We start from the raw sequence: 15,569 nt of genomic DNA on the forward strand, positions 1-15,569 counted from the left end.
AAGAAAAAAGTGAGCTCGCTCAGCTCAACTCTGTCTTATCCGCTCCCGCTCAACTCCCGCTCAGTTTAACGCGGCTCAGCTCAGCTCACGTTCCGCTCAAACCGGCTGCGCTCCGCTCACGCTCAGCTCAGCTCAGCTCAGTTTCCGCTCAGCTCAGCTCAGCTCAGTTTCCGCTCAGCTCAGTTCAGTTTCCGCTCAGCTCAGATTCCGCTCAGCTCAGCTCAGCTCAGCTCAGCTCAGTTTCCGCTCAGCTCAGCTCAGCTCAACTCAGTTCCCGTTCAGCTCAGCTCAGTTTCCGCTCAATTCAGCTCAGCTCAGTTTCCGCTCAGAAAAAAATGTACCGACGAAAAAATGCACGGACGAAAAAATGCACGGACGAAAAAATGTACAGACGAAAAAAATGCGAGACGAAAAAAGTCTGACGAAAATCTGCGGACGAAAAATTATCCGACGAAAATCTTCTAGACGAAAAAAAACGTCATGGAATCATCTCAACTAGGCGGTGTTTCACGGCCGAGAGCAGCACGCCCACGCCGCCATCCGCTCTTGGCACCCTGCCAGGAGCTGACGTTAGATTTTGGGGTATTGTTGGAACTTGGAGATAAGAGTTTGTTTATATCTCCATGGAAACCCCATTTGACACGTGTGATAGCAGCGTGCTGTTATCAGTGAAACCTATAAAGGCCGCCGTCCACTGCGACGGAATTCCGTCCGGAGTCCGTCCGGAATGTCGCCGCACGCTGGCCGCATCCGGTCCGGATGCGGTCCGGATGCGGTCCGGATGCGGAGAGCTAATAAATGTTTCCTATCACTTATTACCAAATAAGATATTGCAAGTAACCAGCAGCGAATACTCTTGCCATTCTAAGGAAATAGTTTTTACTTACTTCATGATGATCGAGTTCCAATTCTTCGTACAATTCACAATGTTTGCCTCCGATACGGCCCCAAACCACGTCTGTTCCGGACGTTCCGGATGCGTTTTCCGCAGAAAAGTTCAACGCGTCGGACATCACTCTTCCGTCTCCGATAGCAACCGCATCCGAAACGCATGCGGAGAGCTGACGGAAAATCAACAGCTGATTGCCGTTCGGATGCGGTCCGGACGGAGCGCACACGATTTCCGTGCGGACCGGATGCGCCCATAGGGCTCTGTGTTAAATTCGGGGCATTCCACGTCAAGTGGGACAAAAAATGATCATTTTGAACCTCACCTACTCCGATTTTTGCGAAACTTTGTGAAACTACTCATCTATATGTGAAAAGAATGGAGACATAATTTTGTCAAGATATGACGTCACGTTTCCGAGATACACGTCATCAAACATTGACTTAGGCAAGGCACATTATCATCTTTAGAGCGTCATAACCATTGAAGTTTTAGACATATCACCACGAGACAAAGTGTGAAATGGAGGGAATAGGTCAGGCTTTAATTTGGAGGATAACAATATTGACGTTATTAACTAATTAGTGAACTTAATTAAAATTCAAAAAATAAATTTTGATTTTCTGAAAAATGGGTACCCTTCGATTTTGCTGATTTTTACATATTTTATTCTCCTATAAATTAGCTACATCATATAAAAAATCCAGAATGGGCCGACGTCTACGTAACTGCCTTTTGGACTTCGGAATGTCTGGCACTCGCGTGTTTCGTTTTAGCAACCAAGGAGAGGCGCTACCCGGAGATGCTTCTTTCTACCCCAAACCAAAGCAAACCCAACCTGACCTGACGTGACCTGACCTAATCTAACACGCGTTAACATGTACAGCCCTCATGGCAGTTGTCGACTGGCCAAATGCTACCGAGATACGAACATTAGCCCTCACGACAGTTGCCGGCTGGCCAGATGCTACTTAAAAAAACAAATGCGTGTTTAACACTTCAGGCTGACCCGCTGCGAGCCAGCGACCTTTAGATTTCGAGGTGGGTACACTCGGCACACTTACTACTAAGCCACGAATATAGCTGGTCATCGTAAGCCAGTTTTTAATGATGAAATTGGGCATTCTCCGGACAGCGCCTCTCTTTGGTTGCAAAAAGAAAATACGCCTGACTCTCCCAGCGCTAGGGGAGAAAAGCCCGGTTTAGCCAAAAAAGGTATTAACCCGCGCGGGGCTGGGGTCTCCAGCCGAACGCGCGGGGCTGGGGGGGGGGGGTAAATTTTACCCCCCCCCCCCCCCTGTTATCTCCCGAACTAATGGCCCGATTTGGAAAATTCAAACCCCAATCGAAAGCTCTCATCACGAACTACTAAAAGCATGTACTTAATTTAAAGTTTGAGGTCAAGGTCAAGGTCAGGTCAAGGGTACAAATTGCAAGTTTCTACAGTATCGGCCTTGCACCGTAGTTGCCGAAAAATGGAGTCATGGACTGAGACTGATCGCCCAAAACGTGTTCTTAGGCTACCAAGACAATATTCGTTGCATACAATATCATTCAGAGGTCAAGGTCAGGTCAGGTCAGGTCAGGTCAGGTCACCAAAAAACAAAATATAGAAAAGGGCATGTGCGACACATGTTTTATGGGTCATTTTACTCATAGAATTCAATAGGCACACTCAATAAGGGATATGGACCACCTCTGGATGAATTTCAGGTCGAGGTCAGGTCAAGGTCAGGTCAAGTGAGGTCAAATTTTGAAGTTGGTTGTTAAGGCATAAAAAGGTGTCTATCTGATGCAGTTTTTCACGGCGAATCAAATGGTGCTATTTTTGTTTCCGTACGAGGTCTACAACTTCCAAAAAAGTCATTTTTCAAAAAAAAATTGTGTGTCGTGACATCATAAAATTTTGAATAATTCCCACATTTTTGAACCGATTCTTCTAAAATTTGGTATGTAGGTGCACATAGACCACTTCTCTGACATATATTCCGGTTTTTCGATAGACTCAAAATTTTGGATTTTATAATGATTTTCCCAAAAAAAATCAGTTTTTTGAAAAAATTTAGGCCAAAATCCAAAATTTTCAAAAAACCGAGATAGCCATTTGATAGACAAAGTAAAATTACGTATAACCTTTTTGTTACGTCTTGATTCCTTTAAAAATGAAGATGTTAGCGGCGTTTGAACTTTTGCCGTTTTTGAGGCGAAAATGGCGAACATGACGTCACTAAAACGTCAATTTCTCAAAAATTGTCCGACGGATTTCGCTCAAATTTTCAGGGAAGGTGTCAAATTGATGTAAGAAAAGGTACTGAAAGTTTGGCGGCGCTGCGCGCCGCCGTTTTTGAGATATCGCAAAAATTCGCGAGGGGGGGTAAAATTTACCCCCCCAGCCCCGCGCGGGTTAAAAAAGGAATTTGAATTGTAGGCGGGGAAATTTATCGTGTGCCAATTTCATGGTCCCAGATCAATATATTAAGATCAAATGAGGTTAAACGTGATCAAATTTGCTATAGTGACTATTTTGCGTTTATACGCCCATAGCTCTAAGAGATACTGGCCGATTTTCCTATTTCTTCCTTTATACGACATTTGTAGTGTTATGAGAATCTCTAGTTAATCTTACCATAAATTTGGCAGTTAGTGGCTTGCTAAGAGTAAGATGTCGCCGGCAGAGCTAGGAGGCGGGGATCGGCCAACGCGGGAAACGTCATAGTCACATATTGTGTTTGCACCCTAATAATTTAATTTTACCAGTTGATTTTCGTATTTGTTTGAACATTAGATTGCCTGTACATTTTTAAGCCTTCACACAAAATTTGACACGAATCGATCATAATCAGCGGTAAGAAGCGCGGTGCAAAGATGGAACCGTCCCGCGCCGGCACAGTCTACCATTCAGGCGGCAACGGCCGGCGCCGGCCGCCGAGCCGCTCCGACAGGAATGTTTGACTTTACACCGCTATTACTAGAAAAGTTGTGGACCGATTTACCTATTTCTTGCACGGGAGGATTTGCAATTCGATTCTGGACAGATACTGAAAGTTTAACGTTAATATAATAATTATGTCGTGAATTATTGGCGATAAACTGGTGGGGTTAGCGAAATCGGCCCCTTCCACCGCCCGTGCTACGTTGCACTACTTGTTGCTATATCATCCAAAGTTATCGTTGGCCCACTCTAATTTTCTCAGCACCTTTGCCTTACGTGTAGTGGAAGACAATATCTAAATTTGAGCAAAATCGAAGGGTACCCATTTTTCACAAATTACATTTTCAGAAATAAATTCAAAATAAAATAAATTCAAAATTACCGAAAAATGTAAAAATTGTCAAAGTTTACTAGCATAACTCCTTATAGACACGTTTCAGTTTGTTTGAAATTAATAACTTCAAAAATGTTGAAGCTATAGATCTTTCAAGATTGCAATACACGTCCAATTCTGCTCAAAAAGCAGAAGTTTAGCGATTTGTATCTCTGTAGCCCGAGGGCAAATGACAAAATCCTTTCACTCTCAGAGGTTTCACCCAATAGCCAATAAGTATACCAAGTTTGAACAAAATCGCAGAGGTGGCCGATTTTGACTGTCCCGGTTGACATGGAATGCCCCATTCCGTACGGACCGCACGCGTTCCGCACAGTGGACGGCGGCCTTAACACCACCCTGATCTCAACCAAGGCAATGTCAACACTTTTAGGATTCATAGTCGGCGTGTGAATAAGGGAGCTTTTCCCATAGAATGGACATCAGAAGGTGAGAGTTCCAGTTAGCGCCTCTGCCCCACCCCACTTTCAATAGGATATGGCTGCTTAGCCCACATTCAACCAACGAAGAGGAACTTTGTTTGCTAATTCCTGATTGTAAATATTTTATGCAGAGGTAAGAACCCTTATTGATGAAATTAATTTAAATAACTGCTTAAATAACAAAGTGAAGAATGCTGAATTGTACATTGCGGAGCAGAGTGTCAAGGCGAAGCATCAAAGCCTGACAGTAGGTATTCATCTTGCAGTCAGACTTGAAACTTGAGACTGGCTGTACCTATTAGCCTGTAAATTGGCCAAGACCCTAGTCTTCCAATTTCCATGCAATATGGGTGAAATAAATTAAGTTTGATTAGTGATTACTATTGATTTCTTTAGAGTTTTGATATTTTTAAGTGCGATCACGAAGGCAGTGTAATTGCTCACTCTATAGCTAGCTCATAGCTGAAGCATCAAAGCCTGAGTTAATTTCCAAGCATGAACTGAAAAGAATTAGGACTGGATCAGCTCAGCTCAGCTAAATCAGCTCAGCTCAATCAGCTCAGCTCAGCTCAGCTCAATCAGCTCAGCTCAGCTCAGCTCAATCAGCTCAGCTCAGCTCAGCTCAATCAGCTCAGCTCAGCTCAGCTCAATCAGCTCAGCTCAGCTCAGCTCAAGCTCATTCAGCTCAGCTCAGCTCAAGCTCATTCAGCTCAGCTCAGCTCAAGCTCATTCAGCTCAGCTCAGACAGCAGCTCAGCTCAATGCATTACTGAGCCGGCTCAGCTCACAGCTCAATAATTTAGCAAAATGTTGAGCCGGCTCATGAGCTGAGCTGATTTTTGAGCCGGCTCAACTGAGCTGATCACAAGTCTGAATTCTACATAGAGTGTTTGTTGTATTGCGTCACGGCTCGAGAGGGATTGCAACATGTTTATTGGCTGATGAAAGCGGAACTTGTATCTGTTTGTTCATGTCTGCCTTGATACAGAATGTGAATACATGTTCCCGCCTGTGATTCTATCGTTTGGGCTGAATTGCAATGAATGCTTTTCGTTGCATACGATGCGACGCGTACAGTCTGCTGCCGCTGCTGTGCGACTGACAAGTACGAGTGTATTTGGGAATGTGCCTTCGTTTCAACCATTTAGAATTATTAGAATTCGGGCGATATTTATATTCCCTCGCTTAGTCATACAATCCTCTAAAATATCCATTGTTGCCCCAAAAGCTTTAAAACGATCTCACTAGCCTCAAACCGCACAGCAAGCGGCAAGCCCGTAATCATCCGCCGTATAGTCGGTCAAATATGTATCTTTCCCGGCCGGCCCTCCCCAAGCTGGGCAGGTCGGTAACTTGGCTGAATCCGCCGGCCGCTGCGAGTACTACGGAGGGGAGGGGACAGGTTGTGCGGTTGCCGCGTCGGCCAATGAGCGCGGACCTGGCGAGCGGGCTGGGGCCACGGCGTGTTGACCTAATATGGTCAAAGGTTCATGCCCTGCGGGTATGGTCTGCGGCCAGCTGGCCCACTGATTGAGCCACAGCACCGGGTCGCGGAAAGGTTTCGATAGGTATCTGAATTGGAGAGTGGAGACCGTTAGCTTGAACTTGAGTGTAGTCGCTCTAGGTTTGAGATGCCGTATCACTGCACCGTTTTTGAAAAGGGGAGAATTATTCAGTTGAGTGATGAGGGTAGAACGGTTGCAGAAATCTTTAGGAGGGTTGGTTTAGGAGGTTGTTTTAGGAGGGGGCGGTTTTACGCCCCCCCCCCCCCCCGTCTAACTCGACTCCTGAGCGTCGTAGAGACAAGCGGTAGGCACTAGGCGGCGTTCGAAAGAGCGATAAAAAACGTTTTTACTTCTGATACTTTTTCTTAACTTTTGATCCAGACAAGATAAAGGATCGATTCGAACGTCATCGTTCTTAGCTTGTCAAAGCGCATCGAAAGCTATATCATGTGACCTCGAAAGGTCAAGTTGAAAATTTGACCTAAGGTCAAGGTCATGACCTGACTGAAATAGGTCATGTTGCATATTATTCGATCCGCATTGATCAGACAAACATGATAAACGTCGAACGGAGTCTCTATTTCTATTCACTCAAAAGTTATTGCAGAAAACCCCCGCTGGTGACCTCAGGTGACCTCGGATGACCTAGCGACACCTTCCAAAGGTCACCGGTGACATCTTTCGGTAGAATGACCACCAGGGACCTGCAACACCATGATCCTGAATACCTATATTGTGTGGATCGGGTGGCATTCAGATGAAGTTGAAATTTATCCCATTGACTTATAATGGGGAGGTTGTGAGATTGACCTGACCTCAGGTCATAGATAAAAAAAATCCGAGACATACATTTTGTGGATATTGTCACCCTTACTAACTCCTGAAAGTTTCATATCGATCGGTCAACAGTTGTAGCTTTGGTGCAAGTTCAAACTTTTTGTGACGTTAGGTCACTCAAACCGACCTGTTGACCTGACCTTAAGTCATATAAGGTCAAAATTCGCACACAGTATGCGCAATAGATGGAAAAACAGGTATGCAAAATTTGGTGGCGCTGCACGCCGCCGTTTTTCGGCTATCTGCGAAAAACCTGGGGGGGGGGGCGCAAATCGCCCCCCCCCCCCCCCCCGGCCCGGCGCAGGTTAAGATTTTCAGTAGATATGGCTTAACGCTTTCCCGTTAATGCCAAAAAATGAAAAAAGTTTTTGCTTTATCAAAAAATAACCGGTCATAATTCGATTAAATATTTCTCTTGCGCTAATCATCATATCACCAAGCATTCAATCGTATCAAGAGCAACCATCTTAATTTTTAGGTCAGCGACCCCTGTTGAAACACCAGATAATCCTTTGATAGCTCATAGCACTCAGTCTACAATTTACACGGCGCATGAAAGCACAGCCATCATTAGATCATCGCGCTGCCCTCACAATCGTTAGATTCCTAACGCATCCGCTTGCTCGCCTCTCCCGGCCAGACCCGCCGGAGCACCCGGCGGCGAGGCCGTCCAGTGCTGGTCTGCGGTCACTCTCCAGCCGGCCGCTGTGTAGCTCCGCCCCCCGCGCGTGACGTCACAGGGCCGCCAGAGCCGCCAGGGCAGCGGGTGTGGGCTCAGCCAACTATCGAATCCAGACCGTAGCGCCACTTGGCGGCCGGGAAAGATACATATTTGACCGACTATACACTCATTGGAAAGCTTGGGCGGCGTGACCGCCCGCCTGGCTCACGATATTCCTCCCGCTAGATGGCAGGCCTAACCCGCCGGCCGCCGCCGGGTCGCGGGGAACAATGGGCCGGTGGCGAAGAGCCCTATCCAGTAGATTACTTCATCCATGGCCCGACTGCTATTTCTCCTAGCTGTGGTTCGCGTTCTCACCGTAATGGCCTGCCCCATCTCCGGCGCCTCTATCCGGGGCCGCCACGCCGGGCACGCCGTGAAGCAGACACCCAGCTGAAGCACTACGTCACCCGCAGATAACCAGCTCTGCCGCGAACTAATCGAGATCGAGAATCACGCGCCCACCGCTACTGTAACTTTGTCCCCGACCCGCGGGGCCGGCCGCGCAACCTTTTTCCGGCCCGACCCTCGGGAAGACGCCAGACGGGCGGCCGACAGTGGTGGTTCGAGATCCCGAGCCCCACAGCACACCGCAGCCGGCCGGCGAATCACCCGAGCCTCACGCGACTCCCGGCGCCCCGCGGCGGCCGCAGCGCCGCGGCGCGCGTGGACGGAGGGGACGGAGCGGCGGGCGTTCTGGCTCTGTGACCGCGCACCAGTCAACTATGACAGTCAACTATCGCTCGCGACCACCAAGGATCCCGTTAAGAACATGAGCACAAAAAATACAGCTAGGAGGGCAAGACGGAAAAAATCCTTTCGCCGAAAGCACAACCACAAACGTCAAGGAAGCCGTGGCCTAGTAAGACCGCTGGAAGAAAGCTGGAAGACCATCTTAGACAAAAAGGCCCAGAATCGAGCCATCAATGATCAACATCACCTTGCTAGTGCGAATTCCCGATCCGTGTCAAAGCTCAATATGTCTCTTATGTGGTGTTAGCTTCCTACTTCCAGACGCACGTATCTAGAACCATGTCGATTCTGGACATTTTATCACCAAAAATGGTCCAAATATTCAGCACAAACCCCTCGGGTGGTTCACAGAATGCTCATTTGGGTACCAAATTGGTCAGCGAAGGCATTTATATCACGAAAATGGAACACAAAACGGGTTGAACTTGGAGACTTCAACGCCAGAAACTGATTTTGCTCAAAACTTTGACATGACGCGGCAGGATAGGTTTTAATTTCTCGAAAGTTTTTTCTTATACAGCTGACCTACCATGCAGGAGCAAAAGAAAATCATAGGAGCACCATGATTTGAGAGAAAAGGTTAAATTACGACACACCCTACGAGTACAGTCGTGTACAGGTTGATGGTCCCCTACTCTTTATCCACCGGGTTCCTATGGCTCAGCATTGGCAGCAGCCGCCTGGTACCGGTAGGCTGTGCCGCATGACCCGAGAGTGAAGCGGCACAGTCTACCCACGCCGTTTGACATCGGCTCGGGTCGCCGGGTGGAGCGCTTTGTAGACCAGCTGTTGCGTCAGACCAGCGCGGGGGGAGGGGCTCGTCTCGGTGGTTGGCGTGGGCTGGCGAGTGGTGTGGGGCGTGTTGGTGGACCATGGGGGCTGGGCGGATGTGTGTGGTCCCTTGCTGCATTGCACATTTTGCGTCGCTTAACAATTGCATTCCTGTTTTGCTAGGCACAATGCACGGAAGATCCATCGAATATAATTTACTTTACTTGTGCATTGTGCAAAACGTGATTTGGCACGGTATCGAGGCAACCATAGGTCTTGTGCCTATGCATGATATTTAGGCAATACGTTTATGAAAACGGTAGATTGATGCTGGATGTCAATTCGTATTGCTAAATGTCGGCACGTAAATGAATCAATCAATCAATCAATCAAACAATCAATAGACATGTATAAAACCGTTTAAATGGCTCGCAACCACTAATAGCAATCACACCATCCTAACTCGGAAAAGCAGCGGGAGCCCTGATGAGGCTCGAACCGGGACTCCACGCTGTAAATTTTGCCAATGATCCATCATCATTCCACCAAGCTAGAGTAACCGGCATCCGAACCCACAAAAACATTAATTGATTTTGCCGCCGACCTCCCGGCCCCGCCGCCCGCCCGGCCAGACTTTGCCCCGGCCACAGCCACCATCCGTTGTAGCTCAGCGTAGGAGCGCTCGACTGTCAAACTGACCGGTAGTGAGGGGCCCGGTTCGAAACGCTTCGGATGCTGGATGTTTATTTCTCGGTGGGAGGCTTTACGTTCAGTCCACTTTTCAGAAAGATCATTTGGTGACTGACCTGTTTTCTTTCTTTGCTGCAATTCATGAGGAGACCGTATGCACCCTTACCTGTCCTTCCGCACCCCACTTCGGAGATGGGTGGTTGCCCCCCCCCCCCCCATGGCTTTGTGAATATCTCTAAAACAAATTTTTGGAGGGGGGATACGATCGGTTCTGTGCAACAAGTGACCACACACGCCCAGCCCCAGGTCCGCTCACTCCCTACCCATATCACCCCCTCCCCATACCACACTCCAGCCCGCCTCATCCACCGAGCCGAGCCATAACGAGCCTCAGCGCCCCGCGGCGCGACCTGTCAGCGAACACTGTTATATATGTAATAACAGTGACAATATATCAAATCCGTGAACTCCTCTATGAATGTCGTCTCGCAGATCCGGCAGTTTGGACTTCAACGACTGAATGTTGAGGTGTCCAATTATCAGGTCTGGTCCAGTGTCGCCGTGGCGGCGCCAGCTCGCGCCGCCTCGATGTCCCCGACGCCTGGACGCGCCCCTGCCCCCGCGGCGCACGCAACCGCCGGCCCGCGTCCCCGCCGGTTCGCTGACAGGTCGCGCCCCGGGGCGCTGAGGCTCGTTATGGCTCGGCTCGGTGGATGAGGCGGGCTGGAGTGTGGTGTGGGGAGGGGTGATATGGGTAGGGAGTGAGCGGACCTGGGGCTGGGCGTGTGTGGTCACTTGTCGCATAGAACCGATCGTATCCCCCCACCAAAAATTCGTTTTAGATATATTCACAAACCCATGGGGGGGGGGGCAACCACCCATCTCCCAAGTGGGGTGCGGAAGGACAGGCAAGGGTGCATACGGCCTCCTCATGAATTGCAGCAAAGAAAGAAAACAGGTCAGTCACCAAATGATCTTTCTGAAAAGTAGACTAAACGTAAAGCCTCCCACCGAGAAATAAACATCCAGCACCCGAAGCGTTTCGAACCGGGCCCCTCACTACCGGTCAGTTTGACAGTCGAGCACTCCTACGCTGAGCTACACCGGATGGTGGCTATAGCCGGGGCAAAGTCTGGCCGGGCGGGCGGCGGGGCCGGGAGGTCGGCGGCAAAGTCAATTAATGTTTTTGTGGGTTCGGGTGCCGGTTACTCTAGCTTGGTGGAATGATGATGGATCATTGGCAAAATTTACAGCGCGGAGTCCCGGTTCGAGCCTCATCAGGGCTTCGGCTGCTTTTCCGAGTTAGGATGGTGTGATTGCTATTAGTGGTTGCGAGCCATTTAAACGGTTTTATACATGTCTATTGACTGTTTGATTGATTGATTGATTCATTCATTCATTTAATACGTGCCGACATTTAGCAATACGAATTGACATCCAGCATCAATCTACCGTTTTCATAAACGTATTGCCTAAATATCATGCATAGGCACAATACCTATGGTTGCCTCGATTACCGTGCCAAATCACGTTTTGCACAATGCACAAGTTAAGTAAATTATATTCGCTGGGTCTTCCGTGCATTGTGCCTAGCAAAAACAGGAATGCAATTGTAAAGCGACGCAAAATGTGCAATGCAGCAAGGGACCACACACACCCGCCCAGCCCCCATGGTCCACCAACACGCTCCACACCACTCGCCAGCCCACGCCAACCACCGAGACGAGCCCCTCCCCCCGCGCTGGTCTGACGCAACAGCTGGTCTACAAAGCGCTCCACCCGGCGACCCGAGCCGATGTCAAACGGCGTTGGTAGACTGTGCCGCTTCACTCTCGGGTCATGCAGCACAGCCTACCGATACCAGGCGGCTGCTGCCAATGCTGAGCCATAGGAACCCGGTGGATAAAGAGTAGGGGACCATCAACCTGTACACGACTGTACCTATATAAGGTGCGAGCGCCGAACGCCATGATGATAAGACATTGAACCAATACGTAGGTATATATTTATGTATACCTACCTATCCAAAGCAACATCCGATTAACAGGTGCAGTTTCTTGATTAAATGTCCCAAATTGTCATGGTTGTAAGCGCATGCATCTGGAAGTAGAAAGCTAACACCACAATAGAGACATTGAGCTTAGACACCTGGAATGTGGAGGCAATTCGGTAGCAGATCTGATATGAGTCCTAAGGCCAAGGCATATTCTTGCTTAAGTTTCTAGAGTATGGTTTACCCCCCCCCCCCCCCCCCACCACCACCACCACCACCAAAAACATGCACGCTTAGGCATTGTTTCCCACCGAACTGTAACGGGCTGTATCAGGAGACTTCAACGCCAGAAACTGATTTTGCTCGAAACTTTGACATGACGCGCAGGATAGGTTTTAATTTATCGAAAGTTTTTCTTATACAGCTGGTCTTCGGTTGTCCTGGAGCAAAGGAAAATCATAGGAGCACCGTGATCTGTAACTAGCGACACAGCCTAATAGGTAGCCAGGTACATTGTGTTAAGTGATTCTGGGATTTTTTTTCAGAAAACTTTTGTCACTTATCGTCAGTGTTGAATAAACCACCTTACACAAGCTAACAAATGTGAACATATGTCTAGCATGTATATTTCACAGCCTGTTCAGTCAATAAACCCAGTAAATATAGCACAAAAACAACCCCAGAAAATCCAGCAAAATTTAGGATTTGTTTTAACAGACATTTCTCTCTGCCAGGACAATGTGGCTCTGCGAAGCGTGTGACAGATTGTTTCAAACTATGGAGGAAAGTCTCAACTGCCCAAAACACAGTGGACCAATGCTAAATAAGTATGCAAGGAGGAGAGGTGTCTGAGGATCACAATACTGCCGTCTCAAGTGCAAACCGGGTGGAGCTCGGCGGATACGCTGGAATTCCAAGACAGTAGCTTTGCTGATAGATGCCTACAATGAAGCCAAGGTGAACAGTGCAGTGTGCTTTAAACAGCAAAAGCAGAAACAGTGGGAGGAAGTCAAGCTGGACTTTAGATAACAGGGATACTTGGTCCCAGATTGTGAGTTCTTGCGCAAGAAATGGTACAGGCTAGTTAACAAGTACAGAGAAGTAAAAGATAAAATGTCAAGGAGTGGCTCAGAAGCTGTTTCTTGGGAATGGTTTGATGCCATAGAGAAAGTGATGGGAAGGGATCCAAATGTACAGCCTGTGGCACGTCTTTCCACTGTGCCGCACAGCGTCCAGCCACTGCAGGTACAGGTAACCCAGGTAGACCCGCAACTTGTCTCCAGCCCGAGCAGCAGCACGAGCAGCAGGGGGTGCAACTGCAAGATTCATCGGCTGGCAACATCTCGCAGGAGAATAGAAGAAAAAGGATTTGTCATTAGATCATAAAATTACAACCTCTAACAAGTCATGGTCAGCTATTGGTGTCCTCTCAAAATCAAATTCAAAATTATCAATAATAAAATGGTTAAATTGCAAAACAAGTTCTGCACTGGTATCGACCATTGCAATCATTGCACAAGCAGGTAGTTCGTTTAACAAACAAAAAACCTTTGAGGATCGCTTCTGCTGTTACTAACCAGCAAACTGGTGTAGATATATTATACCCATATTCTTACAAGCTGTATGCATACCAGTGACTTTTTAATAAAACCTCCATTTGCCTCTAATCACTTGCAACTTACCGCCACAATACGACGAAGTCACTGCGATTCACAAATCCAGGTATATTACATTTATGAAGTGTCTACGACAAATGCGCCGCGAAATTCCAGTGTTATCGCCGATCGGCAAAGAACGCATTAGCTGACGGAGCCGTGAAATTTCACGTGGAATTTCCCCGCAAAGAACGCACCCCCCAGCCTCCGTTATCGTCGTCCTCGAGTGACGGTGACGGCGGGTCGCCTTTTGAACCGATACGACGCACTCGCGATGACGTCGTTAACCCCAGCCCAATGATACCGATGATCACCCCACACCAAGCGGCCACCCCACTCCACTGTTTTGCTGCCGGGAGCTCTGCAGACGCAGTCAGTGTCGGCGCCAACACTTACCCGAAAATCTGGCCGCCTCTGCTAGCGGTGATGTAAAAGCAGCAAGGTCCGCGACACCAGCATCATCCTTGGCTCGACTGGTGGTGCCAGTGGAATGCCAGGGCTGGAGTGTTTCTTCCCACCTTTGTCCCTCCTGATGTGCTCAGTCATTGTCCACGAGCTGAAAATGAAAAGCGGGCTGAGTACTTACGAAAAGGAATACCTGCAGTGTGTCACCACCGTCCCGTGCAGGGCCTCCTCTAACATGTTAACTGGGGGGGGGAGGCCCCGCAGTGATGCCGCTGCCCTCCTCGCCTCCCCAGTGGAGCTGAAATCGCGTCACTGGGGGGGGGGGGGGCGGCACACAGTTAAGCCAATCATGTAGAAAACTTATGAACTTCCACCAAGCAAAAAAAAAAATATCGCCTCAGGGCAGTGGCGAAAAAAAAAATACTGTTATATCATCGGATTTAGGCCACCAAATCCGATGCTATAACAGGATTTAGCGTTTTTCCTGCTTAGCTTGGCGGGGCTCTGTTCTAGTAAATCATTCAAAAGGTTCGGACCAAATTTATTAAAAAGTATTTGTGGATACCTAACCTACACTATGTAAGCCTTGAAGGATACCGCTAGAGACAAGTGCAGTGCCCACACAGAGCTGCATCCCCGAATCAGAACCCGTTGACGACGGCCAACTAGGAAGGCCCGTATCCAGGTGAGAAGCTTGCCTCCGACACCATACGACCTCAGTTTCTCGAGAAGACGCTTTTGCGCATAGGCGCGGGAGCCGGGGGGGGCAGTGGGGGCAGCTTGCCCCCCCAACTCTGGGGCCGTGGGGGCGGTGCCCCCACAGCTTTGAGACGGAATACCATACTTTTTTGCAAATGTTTTCTTTTTTGTTGAAAAAGCCGAGGGGTGAAAAATAAGTGGCCTAAAACCGGTGAGAAAACTAAATTTGGGGGTACCCTAGGTTAATCTCTATTATGGTGTGCCCCCCCCAGTCGGAAAGTAGTTCCCGCGCCCCTGCTTTTGCGGCACAGAGTCAAACGCTTTTGCAAAATCCATGTAGACCACATCCACCAGGGTCCGGTCCTCCAGGGCAGCAGTCCAGTCTTCCAGTGCCTCCGGTAGTTGGGAGCTGCATGATCGCTTTGCCAGGAAGCCATGCTGAGCTCTGTGAAGCAGGCCGTTTGCTGACATGTGATGCAGGAGCTCGTCTCTGATGATAGATTCGATGATCTTACAGCAAACGTATGTAAGGCTGACCGGCCGGTGGCTGGCTGGTAGGCGGCGATCTCCTTTCTTGAATATCGGAGTCACGTTGCCGATTTTCCACTCTGGGGGCACATCCCCGGAGTCCAGCGATTTCCTGAAGATCCAGCTCAGTGGATGGGAGAGGACGGCTGCATTCTCTTTCAGTACCCGAGGGTGAAGACCGTCAGGGTCTGGTGAGTGGTGAGCACTGAGCTGTGTGCCCGTAGCGCAGCCAACTTGGTCTGTACTCGTTGCACGGAGATTTCGACGTCCTCAGGAAGCTGTCCGTCATGAAGGCTCTCCAGAACTGGTATGGTATCAGAGGCTTCTTTAACGAAAACGCCGCTGAAATATCTGTTCACGACATCTGCTTTTGCCT

General features: G+C 48.7%; 1 protein-coding gene across 1 annotated transcript in view; it reads right to left on the minus strand.

The window, feature by feature from the left end:
• The window catches only part of LOC122385924, a 101,571-nt gene that overhangs the window by 82,672 nt on the left and 3,330 nt on the right, over positions 1 to 15,569 (minus strand). Inside the window, exon 3 of the mRNA XM_043374592.1 lies at positions 13,958 to 14,117. The gene's annotated coding sequence lies outside the window, so the exon portion shown is untranslated. The remainder of the gene's footprint in view (positions 1 to 13,957; positions 14,118 to 15,569) is intronic.

The sequence above is a fragment of the Amphibalanus amphitrite genome, unplaced genomic scaffold (assembly GCF_019059575.1).
Source record: "Amphibalanus amphitrite isolate SeventyFive unplaced genomic scaffold, NRLGWU_Aamphi_draft 000235F_arrow, whole genome shotgun sequence".
NCBI lineage: Eukaryota > Metazoa > Arthropoda > Thecostraca > Balanomorpha > Balanidae > Amphibalanus > Amphibalanus amphitrite.